At 43.8% G+C, this 15,893-nt stretch overlaps 1 protein-coding gene across 4 annotated transcripts in view; it reads right to left on the reverse strand.

Moving 5' to 3' along the window:
* Positions 1–8,353, reverse strand: part of LOC144695631 (butyrophilin subfamily 1 member A1-like) — an 84,530-nt gene extending 76,177 nt beyond the window's left edge. For 3 of the 4 annotated variants that reach the window (XM_078566539.1, XM_078566538.1, XM_078566536.1), the window contains exon 1: positions 6,429–6,720. The gene's annotated coding sequence lies outside the window, so the exon portion shown is untranslated. Of the gene's footprint in view, positions 1–6,428; positions 6,721–8,305 lie in introns of those variants that run through there. The other variant, XM_078566537.1, reaches the window with a different exon arrangement.
* Positions 8,354–15,893: the final 7,540 nt, after the last annotated feature.

The raw sequence follows: 15,893 nt of genomic DNA on the forward strand, positions 1-15,893 counted from the left end.
ATGGAAGGAGACTGGAGAATGCTACCGTACAGAGGGATCCGGGTGTCCTTGTGCATGAATCAAAAAAAGTCAGCGTGCAGGTACAGTGCATAATTAGGAAGGCAAATGGAATATTGGCATTTATTGCAAGGCGGGTGATACTGAACGTGGGGTACTGTCTACAGATTTGCTCTCCTTATTTGAGGGGGGATATACTTGCAATGGAACCCACTCAGAGAAGATTCACTGAGCTGATTCCTGGGATGAAGGGGTCATCTCATGAGGAAAGGCTGAGCAGGTTGTGCCCATGCTCATTGGAATTTAGAAGAATAAGAGGTGATCTTACTGAAACATATAAGATACCGAGGGAGCTTGACAGGGTAAATGCTGAGATGTTTTATTTTGTGGGGTGGGGGGGGAATATTGAACTGAGGCAGAGCTAAAAACTAAGGGATTGCCCATTTAAGTCGGCGACGAGGAGAAATTTCTTCCCTGAGGGTCATTTGGAATTCTCTTCCACAGAAAGCAGCGAGGGTGGGTCACTGAATATACACGAGGCTGAGTTAGACATATTTTTGACTGACAAGGGAGTCAAGGGTTATGTGGGACAAACAGGAAAGTGGAATTAAGGCCACAATCAAATTAGCCATGATTTTATTGCATGGCAGAGCAGTTTTGCCAGGCTGAATGACCTACTCTTGCTCATATTTCTTAGGAACCTAAATAAGAGGGAGCCAAGGGTCAATCTTTGGGAGAGAGCAGAGGTAACAGTGAGGGAGTGGAAAGAGAAGCTTTTGCAAAGAACTCTCTGGCTACAATTAGATAGATGAGAATGGAACCACATGAGTACAGTCTCACCCAACTGAATGACTGTGGAGAGCCACTAGAGAAAAGAGAGGTGGTGACACAGAGAGGTGGGGTGGTGGGGGGGTGGTGTGGACAGTACTTTTGTTACCCAGAAGTTGGAAGTGGTTTTAATTCTTCTAACTTGAGTAACTATGACTGTAAGACAGTTGGAACCATCTGAAGTTTTGTGATTTATATCATACTTCTGGATGTTCCCAATGCAGGGAAATTGCCCATCGAAAGTTTGAACTTCCTGCACAAATGTCGTGGAACCCTTACTTGGGGACTTCTGGGGTGGATTGGGGGGCTCCCCAGCATACCTTTGGGATAGCCCTCATTTACGACGTCCGCTTGAAAGTTATAGGTAATGATCTCTGGCCAGCAAGCTAGTCATCAAAACCAGGTTACAGATAGCCAAAGACTTTGTTTCCATCTCAAAGGTGTTGGCCACAATTGTCAATCAAACTCACTGCTCAAGCCTTTTTTTGATCATCTGTATCATGATGGTTTGAATTTTATAAGTTTTCAGCAGAAATATGATCCAAACCTCTTTTACAGTCTTTTATTTCAAGTTTGGCTTTAGATGATCGCATCTTTCATAATAATATTCGATCAACGAAATGTGTATTTCTCTTGTCAACACTTCATGGCTAGCCTCATCTGAGACAATAACAAAGATGTTTGTGATAAACTAAAGCCATCACATTCAATTAAACTATTGTTGCAGACAGGGTAAGGGAAAGAACTGGCTGAAACCCTTGTCCCCTTCCTAATTGTCTGTAATGAATGAGTTTTAAATTGATTGAGCAACTAACTAAAAGTTACTCTTTGGGTTGGGAGAAGGTAATTTTTAATCCAGCTTTAAAACAGGGCTCATTCAGGCTCTGCTTACAGCTGCAGCTAGTTAATTAGTTAACTGGCGTAAACAGGTTTTCAGAATCTGGATTCAGACAGCACAAAAGCGAACCATCTAACAGTGCTGATTTTGTCTACATCAGAGTGCTGCTTTGGGCTGCATTAGAGTGCTTCAGTTTAAGTTTGGTGAGAGACGGAGTTCGGTGAAGAGGGAAGGAGGAACCCTTTCATTTTTGACAATTCTTCAGAAAGAAGAGTGGTGGCCTTGGTAAGTAGGACCTGATGAGTATTTCTTCTGTCCTTAATATTCTCTAAACTAGAAGAAGTAAAAGTAATTTTAAGTATATGTCATGGCAGGGCAGCTAGGCAAGTGGAATGCTCCTCCTGTGCGATGTGGGAAGTCAGGTGTCCAGGGCGACCACATATGCTGGAAGTGTTTCCAGCTGCAGCTACTCAAAATCCATGTTTCAGAGCTGGAGCTGCAGATGGAGTCACTATGAAGCATCTGCAATTATGAGATCTTCATGGATAGCATGTACTGTGCTGTCTGAATTTACAGTTGTCACACTGCAGGTAAAGAGTGCACAGGCAGAAAAGGAATGGGTGATCACCAGAGTGAAAACACTCAGCAGGTAGTGCAGGAGTCCTCTTGGTCCATCTCCCTTTCTAACAGATTTTCAGTTTTGTATACTGCTGGGAGAGATGGTTTCTCAGGGGAATGCAGCAAGATCAAAGTCCGTGGCACGGCAAGTGGCTCAGCTGCACAGGGAAGGTGGGGGTCGCGGAGGGGGAGTGTGAGGGCAACAGTGATAGGGGATTGTTTTAGCAGATTAGCCACATTCTGGTTTATTGTTCCAAGGCATTCATCCTGAGGGGATCACAATGACTTTCTTTGTTTCAAAAATACCCATTCAATTCAGGAATGTTTCCTGATTGAAACAAAAACAAAAATAAAAATACGGAAAAACTCAGCAGGTCTGACAGCATCTGCGGAAAGGAATACAGTTAACGTTTCGAGTCCGTATGACTCTTCAACAGGACTAAGGAAAAATAGAAGAGAAGTGAAATAGAGTGGGGGGGGGGACGGGGGGGGGGGACACAAGTAGAGCTGGATAGAGGGCCAGTGATAAGTGGAGATTGCCAAAAGATGTCATAGACAAAAGGACAAAGAGGTGTTGACGGTGGTGATATTAGCTAAGAAATGTGCTAATAGGTGACATTAAGGGTAGAAAGCAGCAGGATGAGCAAGGTAGATAGCCCTAGTGGGGGTGGGGTAGGGGGAAGAAAAAGGTAGAGATAAAACAATGGATGGAAATACATTTAAAAATAATGGAAATAGGTGGGAAAAGAAAAGTATATATAAATTATTGGGAAAAAGGGGTGGGGATGGAGGAGAGAGTTCATGATCTAAAGTTGTTGAACTCAATATTCAGTCTGGAAGGCTGTAAAGTGCCTAGTCGGAAGATGAGGTGCTGTTCCTCCAATTTGCATTGAGCTTCACTGGAACAATGCAGCAGGCCAAGGACGGACATGTGGGCATGAGAGCAGGGTGGTGTGGTGAAATGGCAAGCGACAGGGAGGTCTGGGTCATGCTTGCGGACAGACCGAAGGTGTTCCACAAAGTGGTCACCCGGTCTGCGTTTGGTCTCTCCAAAGTAGAGGAAACTCATTGGGAGCAGCAAATGCAGTAGACTAAATTGAGGGAAGTGCAAATGAAATGCTGCTTCACTTGAAAGGAGTGTTTGGGCCCTTGGACGGTGAGGAGGGGGGGAGTAAAGGGGCAGGTGTTACACCTTCTGCGGTTGCATGGGAAGGTGCCGTGGGAGGGGGTTGAGGTGTAGGGGGTGATAGAGAAGTGGACCAGGGTGTCCTGATTGTCTCCTGATGGTCTCAGGATAGGTGTAGTTGACACCTCTTAGTCTGGAATGTATCCTTTTGTCCTTGTTAGACAGTGATGCAGTCTTTGAATACACGAGCCAGGTCATTTGACCTTTGGCAGCCATCTTTGCAGCACACTGACCATTTTAAAGAGAAAATCAGTTTCATAGAATCCACATTGAATAAAGTTCATGTCTTCAAAGTTAGGAAAATGATGTGTCTTTACTTGGCCGAACACAATTAACAATTTAAGAGAAAAAAGTAAAATACTGCAGATGCTGGAAATCAGAAACAAAAGCAGAAGCTGGAAATGTTCACCAGCTCAGTCAGTATTTGTGGAGAAAACAGGATTTGGTCAACATTTCAGTTCTATGACCCTTCCTCAGGACAGGAGGATCTTGCAGTTGAACATCACTTAAATAGGAAAACACATGCAGGAAAATAAAATAGCCAGGAAAATGATTAGGTGGATGTGGTAATCTGATGTGTAATATACCTTTAAGAAGAATGTTACAATGAAAGATCACATGATCTGAGTATCCAATAGTAGATTGGCGCAGACTACTAATAGTCAGTAGTCTTTAGTTAGAGCTTGTAATGTAGAGACAGGGTTTGTGTTGGAAGCAACAACAGGTGTTGCAAAGGATGGGTCTGGCCACGCTGCCGCGGAACGCTCCAAGTAGTTGGACCGTGGGGTACCACCTGTCCCTTATGGAAAAATGTATGCAGAGAAACACCTTTGACCACAAGTCCATCTGGCAGTGGTCGGCACGTAATGTCTTAGAGGCCCTGCAGGAAAAGGAGAGGGTGGATCCTGTGGGATGGTTCCCCGAGCAGACTGTCAAAGTCATTTGGCAGAATGCCTCATCGCCAGAACTTTCCAACAAGCACCAAGATGTAGCTTGGCTAGTGGTGAGAAAGGCCCTCCCCGTCAGATCCTTCCAACACGCCAGGAGTCTCACCCCACCTCTGCACGTTGCCCTCAAGGTGGCTATGGTGGGGACGAGACCGTTGTTCATCTCCTTGTGGATTGTGCCTTTGAAAAGAAGGTCTGGAGAGAGATGCAGTGGTTTCTGTTGAGGTTCATCCCGAGCAGTTCTGTGACACAGGACTCTGTGCTCTACAGGTTGTTCCCAGGGACATACACCGAGACAGACATCAGCTGCAGCTGGAGGATCATCAACTCGGTGAAAGACGCTCTTTGGTCTGCCCGAAACTTGGTCTTCCGGCACAAAGAGTTGTCCCCAACCGAGTGTTGCAGACTGGCACATTCCAAGGTCCAGGACTACGTGCTGAGGGACGCACTAAAGCTTGGGGCAGCCGCTGCAAAGGCGCAATGAGGAAAGGTCGCTGTCTAAGACCTTTCTGCCACAGTGCACCGAGGGGCTGGGAACTGTTTAGAGCCCCTCGGGCTGTACAGCTCAAAATGAATGTATGCATTGAATACTAATTGTATTATAATTGTATTGAAGCCCTCAGAGTGCAACATGATGTATGTTAGTAACTCCAATGTCATTGCCTGATTGTCTGTAATGACCATATTGAAATGATTGTAATATTCATTGATTGTATTGAGGCACCTCGTGATCCATGTGTAAAAGTTGAATCTGATTGTACTTTTTGTGATGGCGATCTTGAAATGTTTTGTAATGTTCTTCCAGATATTTTATGAATAAAGTATATTTTTCAAAAAAACCTCTAACTGCTGAGTTCCTTTGTAAATATACAGCATGTGTTCTACCTAAGGACTGTCTGCTGATCTACTCTGTCTACTGTACCAACTCAGCCATCCCAAAACAAGTATGGAGCCCGGATCCATAAGTCCAAACAAACTAGTGACCAGGGTCCAACAGTGGAGGATATAAGACGATTAAATGGCAGAAGTGATAGCTGCAGGTGATAAATGAGGCACAAGAGAAATCAAAGAAGTAAAAGACATTTATGAGATACAGAGTGTGTGAATATCTAAGAGGATAGGTAGAAAGGGAAATGAGAAAAAGCAGAGCAGATATTATGGCTTCAGTGGAAGAAAAAATGTAATTTGACACCAAACATACAACAAACAGGTTATCTGGTAATAGATAAGGGTCCTCATGTCCATCCCTGTAAATACCAAACATCCAAACCACACTGCCAGTACAGAGAGCCAGTTTATACAAATAGCTACAGCTTGTGTTTGGTGTTGTGTAAGTTAATCTTAAAGGCAGCGAGCAGCAAAGAACCTCCCACAAAGACAATCATTGAACTTATGAGCGACTCTCAGCCAGCCTGTCTGCTCTTTGAGCTAAGCATTTTTCTGTTGAAAAGTATGCTGCATACTTAGGAATTTTAAGCCGTTGCCAGCTGATCGGAACAATAATAAAATCCAAATTAAAAACTGAATTCAGATTTAAAAATACATTTTTATCACAGCGTTCCAATGAGGAGGGAGTTACGGAATGTGAAGCAGGATCACACTCTCCAAAAGCACCTGATGGATCACTTTTTCACTTCACTGGTATTCGCGACCACTCCTGCAGTCCACAATGAATTATTTAACTTCAAACATAAACACCTCAATGGCCGACACAAGATTATGTTCCTCCTCTTTATTTCCGTCTCTCTTCCTGGTCGCTGTGTTTGTCTCTGACGGTTTAATGTGTAAAATTCCCTCTCCCTCCCGTTCCCTTATACTGATAGGAGCCAGTTCCAGACTCTGTTAAGGTGATTAGAGACATTTTAGAAAGTTTTCAGCTTTTCACTGGACAATCTCCAGCAGGTCCCCGATCAATTCCTTGTATTTGATCGGGAGCTTTCAGCCTGAATAAAAACCACCCAATCCCACTGGGAATGAACCCTTCCCCTGAAATTAAAAAATATTTGGGACTCACCTCTTACTTTCCCACAATTTGATCGAAGATTTTCCGCCTTTTTCCAACAGATCTGTAAAAAGCAAGTACGTTCATAACAGCTCGTCCCTGGAAGCTTTCACTTTCGTCTTTCATTGAGTTACTGGATTGAGTAATAGTTCCTGGTTTCCACACGGATGGTGTCTGGCTGCACTTTGATCCTCTTTCCATTAATAGCTCAGAAAAACACTGAGTCACCCCAGGATCGTAAACCCATTTTAGCCGGATAGATCCACGAAAAGGATCTCAGACTCTCCACTCTCAACATCTCGCTTCCTTAACAAAAACAGAATTTCCTGGAAAAACTCAGCAGGTCTGGCAGCATCGGCGGAGAAGAAAAGAGTTGACGTTTCGAGTCCTCATGACCCTTCAACAGAACTGAGTGATATTAGGAGAGGGGTGAAATATAAGCTGGTTTAAGGTGGGGGGGGGGGGGGGGGTGGTGGTGGGTAGAGAGAAGTTGGGGGGAGCTGGTTGTAGGGACAAGCAAGCAGTGATAGGAGCAGAGAATCAAAAGATGTCACAGACAAAGGAACAAAGAGGTGTTGAAGGTGGTGATATTATCTAAGAGAATGTGCTAATTAAGAATGGATGGTAGGACACTCAAGGTGCAGCTCTAGTGGGGGTGGGGTGGAGGACTGACAGGGCATTAAAAGTATAGATTTAAAAATAATGGAAATAGGTGGGAAAAGAGAAATCTATATAAATTATTGGAAAAAAACAAAAGGGAGGGGGAAGAAACGGAAAGGGGGTGGGGATGGAGGAGGGAGTTCAAGATCTAAGATTGTTGAACTCAATATTCAGTCCGGAAGGCTGTAAAGTGCCTAGTCAGAAGATGAGGTGCTGTTCCTCCAGTTTGCTTTGGGCTTCACTGGAACAATGCAGCAAGCCAAGGACAAAATGTGGGCAAGAGACCAGGATGGAGTGTTAAAATGGCAAGCGACAGGGAGGTTTGGGTCTTTCTTGCGGACAGAACGCTGGTGTTCTGCAAAGCGGTCGCCCAGTTTACGTTTGGTCTCTCCAGTGTAGAGGAGACCACATTGGGAGTAACGAATGCAGTAGACTAAGTTAGGGGAAATGCAAGTGAAATGCTGCTTCACTTGAAAGGAGTGTTTGGACCCTTGGACAATGAGGAGAGAGGAAATGAAGGGGCAGGTGTTGCATCTTCTGCATGGGCATGGGGAGGTGCCGTAGGTGGGCGTTGAGGAGTAGGGGGTGATGGAAGAGTGGACCAGGGTGTCACAGAGGGAACGATCCCTACGGAATGCTGCCAGGGGGGGTGAAGGGAAGATATGTTTGGTGGTGGCATCATGCTGGAGTTGGCGGAAATGGCGGAGGATGATCCTTTGAATGTGGAGGCTGGTGGGGTGATAAGTGAGGACAAAGGGGACCCTAACATGCTAAGATGATCTTTTCTTCTCCACCGATGCTGCCAGACCTGCTGAGTTTTTCCAGTTAATTCTGTTTTTGTTTTGGATTTCCAGCATCCGCAGTAGTTTTTTGTTTTTATCTCACTTCCTTACTCCCTCCAGTTCTCTCTCCCCTTCCCTTCACTACCCCCTCTCAAGGACCGGATTTGACTTAGTTCTGTTGAAGGGTCATGAGGACTCCAAACGTCAACTTTGTTCTTCTCTGCCGATGCTGCCAGACCTGCTGAGTTTTTCCAGGTATTTCTGTTTTTGTTCCGGATTTGACATGCCGAGACCTTAAGCTATGTCAAGCTTAAGAGGCCCTATAGCATTTCGAAAAAAAATATATTATTCTAACAAAAAGGACAATGAAAATAGAAATATTAAAACTAGTTCCAGTCAGCAGAGCCAGAGGGCAGAGTTCCAGAGCGGTGAGTATAAAAACCTTACCTCGGGGTTTCGCAGCCTAGTTCTAGGAAGCAGAGTCAGAGGGCGGACCTTGGCTCTTTAAAAAAAATTAAAAGTGGCGTGACGGTAAATCTGTGACCTGATTGGCTGGTAGAGCGTCTACACTGAATTTGAAACTAAAACATTGTTAAACTAATTAAATCAAATAAATGAATCACTTAATTAATAAGTAAAGACCAGAAGCAGGTGATTACTGTTCTTAGAATTTAGCATTTATAGTAGAAATCTAGCCCTAGGGAACGTATAGTTAATAAGGAGTCAATAAGCAGTTATTAGATTTAAATTAATTTATTAAATAGTTCTAGAAATGGCAGTTGCTGGGGTGAAGTGCTTCACCTGTGGGATTTGGGAAATCTGTGATGCTTCAAGTGTCCCGGACAACTACATCTGCAGGAAATGTACCCAATTGCAGGTCTTCACAGACCTCATGGATTGGTTGGAGCAGCAGTTGGATGCACATAGGACCAATCAGGTGGCAGAAAGCGTCATAGACAGGAGTTTTGCAGACGTGGTCACGTCCAAGGTAGATAGATGGGTGACCGCAAGAAGGGGCAGGCAGTCAGTGCAGAAATCCCCTGTGGCTGTGCCCCCCTCTAACAGGTATACCATTTTGGATACTGTTGGGGGAGATGGCCTATCAGGGGAAAACAACAGCAGTAGCCAGAGCAGTGGCACCTCGGCTGTCTCTGTTGTTCAGCGGGGTGGGGTCAAAGCACAGAAGAACAATTGTCATAGGGTACTCTATAGTCAGGGGCTCAGATAGGCACTTCTGTGGTCGTGAAAGAGACACCAGGATGGCATGTTGCCTCCCTGGTGCCAGGGGCCAGGATGTCTCTGATCGGGTACGGGACATTCTGAAGGGGGAGGGAGAATAGCCAGAGGTCGTGGTACACATTGGTACTAACAACATAGGCAGGAAGAGTGACGAGGTCCTGCAGTGGGAGTTCAGGGAGTTAGGCAGAAAGTTAAAAAACAGGGCCTCTAGGGTTGTAATCTCAGGATTACTCCCTGTGCCACGTGCCAGTGAGGCTAGAAATAGGAAGATAGTGCAGCTGAACATGTGACTGAATAGATGGTGTAGGAGGGAGGGTTTCCGATATCTGGATCAGTGGGATCTCTTCTGGGGAAGGTGGGACCTGTACAAGAATGATGGGTTGCATCTAAACTGGAGGGGCACCAATATCCTGGCTGCGAGGTTTGCTAGTGTCACTCGGGAGGGTTTAAACTAGTATGGCAGGGGGCTGGGAACCAGAGCAATAGGTCAGCAGGTGAAATAAATGCCTGGGATCCAGTGAACATGGCCAGTAGGACTAAGAGGAAGGGCAGGCAGGGAGAAATTACTGCACAGTGGGACTGGGGATCTGAAATGCATTTGTTTCAATGCGAGAAGTATGACAGGTAAGGCAGATGAGCTTAGAGCTTGGATTAGTACTTGGGACTATGATGTTATTGCTATTACAGAGACTTGGTTGAAGGATGGACAGGGTTGGCAGATAAACGTTCCAGGATTTAGATGTTTCAGGCAGGATAAAGAGGGATGTAGAAGAGGTGGGGGAGTTGCACTGCTGGTTAAGGGGAATATCACAGCTATACGACAGGAGGACACCTCGGTAGGAAGGGTGCAGTCACAATGTTAGGGGTTTACTATAGGCCTCCAAATTACCGGCGGGAGATTGAGGAACAGTTATGTAGGCAGATTTTGGAAAGACGTAAAAGCAATAGGGTTGTTGTGGTGGGTGATTTTAACTTTCCCTATATTGACTGGGAATCACTTAGTGCTAGGGGTTTGGATGGTGCAGAATTTGTAACGTGCATCTAGGAGGGCTTCCAGAGACAATATGTAGACAGTCCAACTAGGGAAGGGGCAATACTGGACCTGGTATTAGGGAATGAACCCGGCCAGGTGGTCGAAGTTTCAGTAGGGGAGCATTTTGGGAAAAGTGACCATAATTCAGTAAGTTTCAAGGTACTGGTGGATAAGGATAACAGGAGTCCTCGGGTTAAGGTGATTAATTGGGGGAAGGCTAATTATAACAATATTAGGCAGGAACTGAGGAATCGAGACTGGAGGCGGATATTTGAGGGCAAATCAACAACTGACATGTGGGGGCTTTCAAACGTCAGTTGATAAGAATTCAGGACCGGCATGTTCCTGCTAGGATGAAGGATAAGCATGACAAGTATCAGCAACCTTGGATAACGAAGGATATTGTGAGATTAGTAAAAAAGAAAAGGGAAGCATTCGTAAGGGCTAGAAGGCTGGGAACAGATGAAGCCCATGGAGAATATAAAGAAAGTAGGAAGAAACTTAAGCAAGGAGTCAGGAGGGCTAAAAGGGTTTCATGAAAAATCACTGGCAACCAGGATTAGGGAAAATCCCAAGGCCTTTTATACATATGTAAAAAGCAAGAGGATAGCCAGGGAAAGGGTAGGCCCACTCAGGGACAGAGGTGGGAATCTGTGTATGGAGCCAGAAGAAATGGGAGAGATACTAAATTAATACTTCTCATCAGTATTCACCAAAGAGAAGGACTTAGCGGTCAATTTGTCTAGGGAAGAGTGTGTAGATAGCCTGGATCATGTTGAGATCAAAAAAGACAAGGTGTTAGGCATCTTGAAGAATATTAAGGTGGATAAGCCCCCGGGGCCAGATGGGATCTACCCCAGAGTACTGAGGGAGGCAAGGGAGGAAATTGCTAGGGCCTTGACAGAAATCTTTGTATCCTCACTGGCTACGGGTGAGGTCCCAGAGGACTGGAGAATGGCCAATGTTGTTCTCTTGTTTAAGAAGGGTAGCAGGGATAATCCAGGAAATTACAGGCCGGTGAGCTTTACGTCAGTGGTAGGGAAATTATTGGAGAAGATTCTTCCTGACAGGATTTACTACCACTTGGAAGCAAATGGGCGTATTAGTGAGAGGCAGCATGGCTTTGTGAACGGGAGGTTGTGTCTCACTAACTTGATCGAGTTTTTCGAGGAAGTGACAAAGATGATCGACGATGGAAGGGCAGTGGGTGTTATATACATGTATTTCAGTAAGGCCTTTGACAAGATCCCTCATGGCAGACTGGTACAGAAGGTAAAGTCGCACGGGATCAGAGGTGAGCTGGCAAGATGGATACAGAATTGGCTTGGTCATAGAAGACAGAGGGTAGCAGTGGAAGGGTGCTTTTCTGAATGGAGAGCTGTGACTAGTGGAGTTCCGCAGGGATCAGTGCTGGGACCTTTGGTGTTTGTAGTATACATAAATGATTTGGAGGAAAATGTAACTGAGCTAATTAGTAAGTTTGCAGACGACACTAAGGTTGGAGGAGTTGCAGATAGTGAAGAGGATTGTCAAAGGATACAATGGGATATAGGTCGGTTGGAGACTTGGGCGGAGAAATGGCAGATGGAGTTTAATCCGGACAAATGCAAGGTAATGCATTTTGGAAGGTCTAATACGGGCAGGAATTATATAGTAAATGGCAGAACCCTTAACTTCATCGACGGGCAGAGGGATCTGGGTGTACAGATCCACAGGTCACTGAAAGTGGCAACGCAGCTGGATAAGGTAGTCAGGAAGGCATATGGCATGCTTGCCTTCATTGGCAGGGGTATTGAGTATAAAAGCTGGGAAGTCATGCTGCAGCTGTATAGAACCTTGGTTAGGCCACACTTGGAATATTACGTGCAATTCTGGTCACCACATTACCAGAAGGATATGGAGGCGTTGGAGAGGGTGCAGAGGAGATTTACCAGGATGCTGCCTGGTCTGGAGGTTATTAGCCACGAGGAGAGGTTGGAGAAACTCGGATTGTTCTCACTAGAGTGACCGAGATTGAGGGGTGACTTAATAGAAGTTTACAAAATTATGAGTGGCATGGACAGAGTAAATAGTCAGAAGCTTTTTCCCAGGGTGGTCAATTACAAGGGGACATAGATTTAAGGTGAGAGGAGAAAACTATAGAGGAGATGTGCGGGGCAAGTTTTTCACGCAGAGGGTAGTGAGTGTCTGGAATTCGCTGCCAGAGGAGGTGGTGGAAGCAGGTATGATAGTGGTGATTAAGAGGCAGCTTGACAAATACATGAATAAGATGGGAATAGAGGGATATGGACCCCGGAAGTGCAAAATGTTTTAGTTGACAGGCAATACGATCGGCGCAGGCTTGGAGGGCCGAAGAGCCTGTTCCTGTGCTGTCCTTTTCTTTGTTCTTTTCTTGTTCTTTACATTTACCTATAAACATAGGTGAGGTGCAATGAAAAACTAATAATCTAACTAAAATATAATCTTACAATAATCCAATTTGCATTATGAGATACTTACAGATCTCTTAATTAACATGTATGAAAACTTTCAATGTACTGTAAGACAGGAACAATTACACAGATCAGCATTTACTAAATGGAAGTAGCAATACAACCTGAACAAAACTTAAACATCTTTTTGTGATTTTTGAGCAGCAAAGTCACTGGTGATGCCTTCAAATGATAAGCTATGAAGTTTATCATTTTCTATGTACATAATGCTTGGTGCAGACAGCTTTTCTAGCAGCATTGCTATCCGCAGTTCATTCTTGATGTTTTCCAGCAGTTTGTCATCATTAGACTCAAAAAGAGCTGCAATATTGCTTCTAAATTAGGGAAAGCCAACTGAATTTTACCTTGGATGATGACTTGATACAGGTCCTGGTGCCATAAAGTTCTTTATCTGAATAATTTTCCTTGATATCGACTTGTAAGTGCTTTATTTCTCCAACAAGGTTAACATCAACATCGTCAGGATGTTTTTTCATCAGAAGGTTTACACTTTCACACAGCTGTTTTTCCGAGCCATATAAATCAACCAAAAACAAAAAAATTGTTTGCAACATTTTCATATATGATTGCTCTTTTCTTCAAGTTGGTTTCAAATGCATCCCTTATAGGTATAAAGGATTTCATTTGAAATTTGTCTCTTACAGAAAGCATTTCATCAGCATTTGGTGCACCACCATCATTGACTTTTTTCCTCATTTTGATTTCCTTTTATTCACACACCTGTAGTCTACATTTTTTTTTGAGTTCAACTTTATCAAAACTTTCGTGGGTTTATTTCAAGAAGTGAGAGAGTGATGTGTAAAACTTTGCACATATACTAAAGACTATCTGTGGATTCTGTAGCGCCTGGCTGGTTTTGTGGAACTGATTTAACAAATGATTCCAAAGTTCTAACATGAACACAAACTCTAATTCCTCCATTTGCAACAACTTGCAAGGAATTTGGAAGAAAGAAACCAAAGTCAACCCATGTAATCCTGAACTCTGGATTGGTGCTATTGAACTGTTTGATCTCACCCTTAAAATCCATGGTTTGTTTGTCTTATGTGTCTGTGTGTGTTTGTGAATAGGGGTTTAAGAAGGGGTAGTGTTGAAGTTAAAGTTAGCAGTTCATACTTCTTTCTTTTGCCACTGGTTACAGACAATTTGTTTAATAAACAGTTATTTACTTGTTAAGTTTACAAACCTGGTGCTCGCATTCTGTTAACCTAAATTAAACAGGGTGAAAGAGGAAAGGTTTAGGAGGAACATTAGGGGGAACTTCTTCACTCAGAGAGTGGTGAGAGTGTGGAACGAGCTACCATCTGACGTGGTAAATGCGGGCTCACTCTTAAGTTTTAAGAATAAATTGGATAGATACATGGATGGGAGAGGTCTGGAGGGTTATGGACTAGGTGCAGGTGAATGGGACTAGCGGAATAATATTTCGGCACAGACTAGAAGGGCCGAATGGCCTGCTTTCTGTGCTGTAGTGTTCTATGGTTCTAGTTAGGTAGAATTAGGGAAATCTGGTGGTCTAATCGAGCTTCTTACATTTGTCATGGCTCTGGGAGCAGTGGGGCTTGATACTAGATCACATTATCCCCAGTGAGTCGTGACAGAAGTAGCCTTTGCAATTGCTTCCCACCTATTGTCAGAGATATGTTTTGGTATGGTGGAATTGGGACCCAAAAATGATTTGAGTACTGTCCAGCATTTTGTAGAGACAGAGAAGAACGTGTATATTTGTTGCACAACAGCAAAAAACTTTACGTTATCTAGGCAGCAATCAACTGCAGCACAGCCAACAAGATTCAGTGAATAAAAACAGGATTACCTGGAAAAACTCAGCAAGTCTGGCAGCATAGGCGGAGAAGAAAAGAGTTGATGTTTTGAGTCCTCATGACCCTTCAACAGAGGTTCTGTTGAAGGGTCATGAGAACTCGAAACGTCAACTCTTTTCTTCTCCGCCAATGCTGCCAGACCTGCTGAGTTTTTCCAAGTAATTCTGTTTTTGTTTTGGATTTCCAGCATCCGCAGTAGTTTTTTGTTTTTAAGGTTCAGTGAATGTCCAGAACGTGGAATATATAAAGCAGACTTATTTTTCTCTCGAAGTTTTTGCTGCATGCCAGCAGACCTTCCTGACATGTTAGCTGCATTGTCATTTGACTGTCCTCTGCACTTACTGAAGTCAACTTTGCAGTCATTGTCCAGATAATCCAGCACCATATTGGCCATACTTTCATCATTTTGGTTTTCTAATTCAAGGAAATTCAGAAAGCGTTCAATGGGAAAACCATTATCTGGTGACACATATCTTACAATAAGATCAAAAGGCAGCTGCAAGCCTCCAACTGGCTCCACAGTGAAAGGAACCTCATTTTGAATTTGTAAGGTGAAAATGCTTTTCCTGGTGTTTGGTTAAGTCTATGGGTTGCTGTTGCCTCAACGGAGATTAGTTTGGGAATTTGTTAAAAAGATATGATAGTAGTAATTTGTAGACATCTGTACATATATTTTAACCTGCGTAAATTAATAAAATGTTTCATTTAGTTTAATGTTAAAACCTTGAGAACTACTGGTCTGATTCCTGAGTTTAGAGTCGCCTTTTAAACATAGCACTTAAAATTATTGGTTATGGCAGTTGTTTAAAGTTTCCTTCTGGGATTTAAAAAAATAACTCTACTTTACCAACTGCATTGGCCATAAAAGCCAGTGAGTCTAACATCAGTGATAGGGAAACTTTTGGAAACAATTCTGAGGAACAAGATTAAGCTCCACTTGGAGAGGCAGGGATTAATCAAAGATAGTCAGCATGGCTTTGTCAGGGGAAGATCATGCCTAACTAATTTGGTTGATTTTTTTAGAGGGGGTGACTAGTTGTGTAGATGAGGGTAGTGCAGTTGATGTAGTCTACATGGACTTCAGTAAGGCTCTTGACAAGGTCCTGCCTGGGACAATTGTCAAGAAGGTAAGAGCCCATGGGATCCAGGGCAATTTGGTAAATTGGAACCAAAATTGGCTTAATGGCAGGAGGCAGAGGGTGATGGTCAAAGGTGTTTTTTGTGATTGGAAGCCTGTGATGTACTGCAGGGATCGGTGCTGGGACCCATGCTATTTCTAGTGTACATTAACGATTTAGACGTGAATTTCAGAGGTATGATCAGTAAGTTCGCAGATGACACGAAAATTGGTGGTGTCATAAACAGTGAGGAGGAAAGCCTTAGATCACAGCGCGATATAGATGGGCTGGTAAGATGGGCAGAGCAGTGGAAAACAGAATTTAATCCTG

This window comes from Cetorhinus maximus, chromosome 21 (genome assembly GCF_964194155.1).
Source record: "Cetorhinus maximus chromosome 21, sCetMax3.hap1.1, whole genome shotgun sequence".
NCBI classification, from domain to species: domain Eukaryota; kingdom Metazoa; phylum Chordata; class Chondrichthyes; order Lamniformes; family Cetorhinidae; genus Cetorhinus; species Cetorhinus maximus.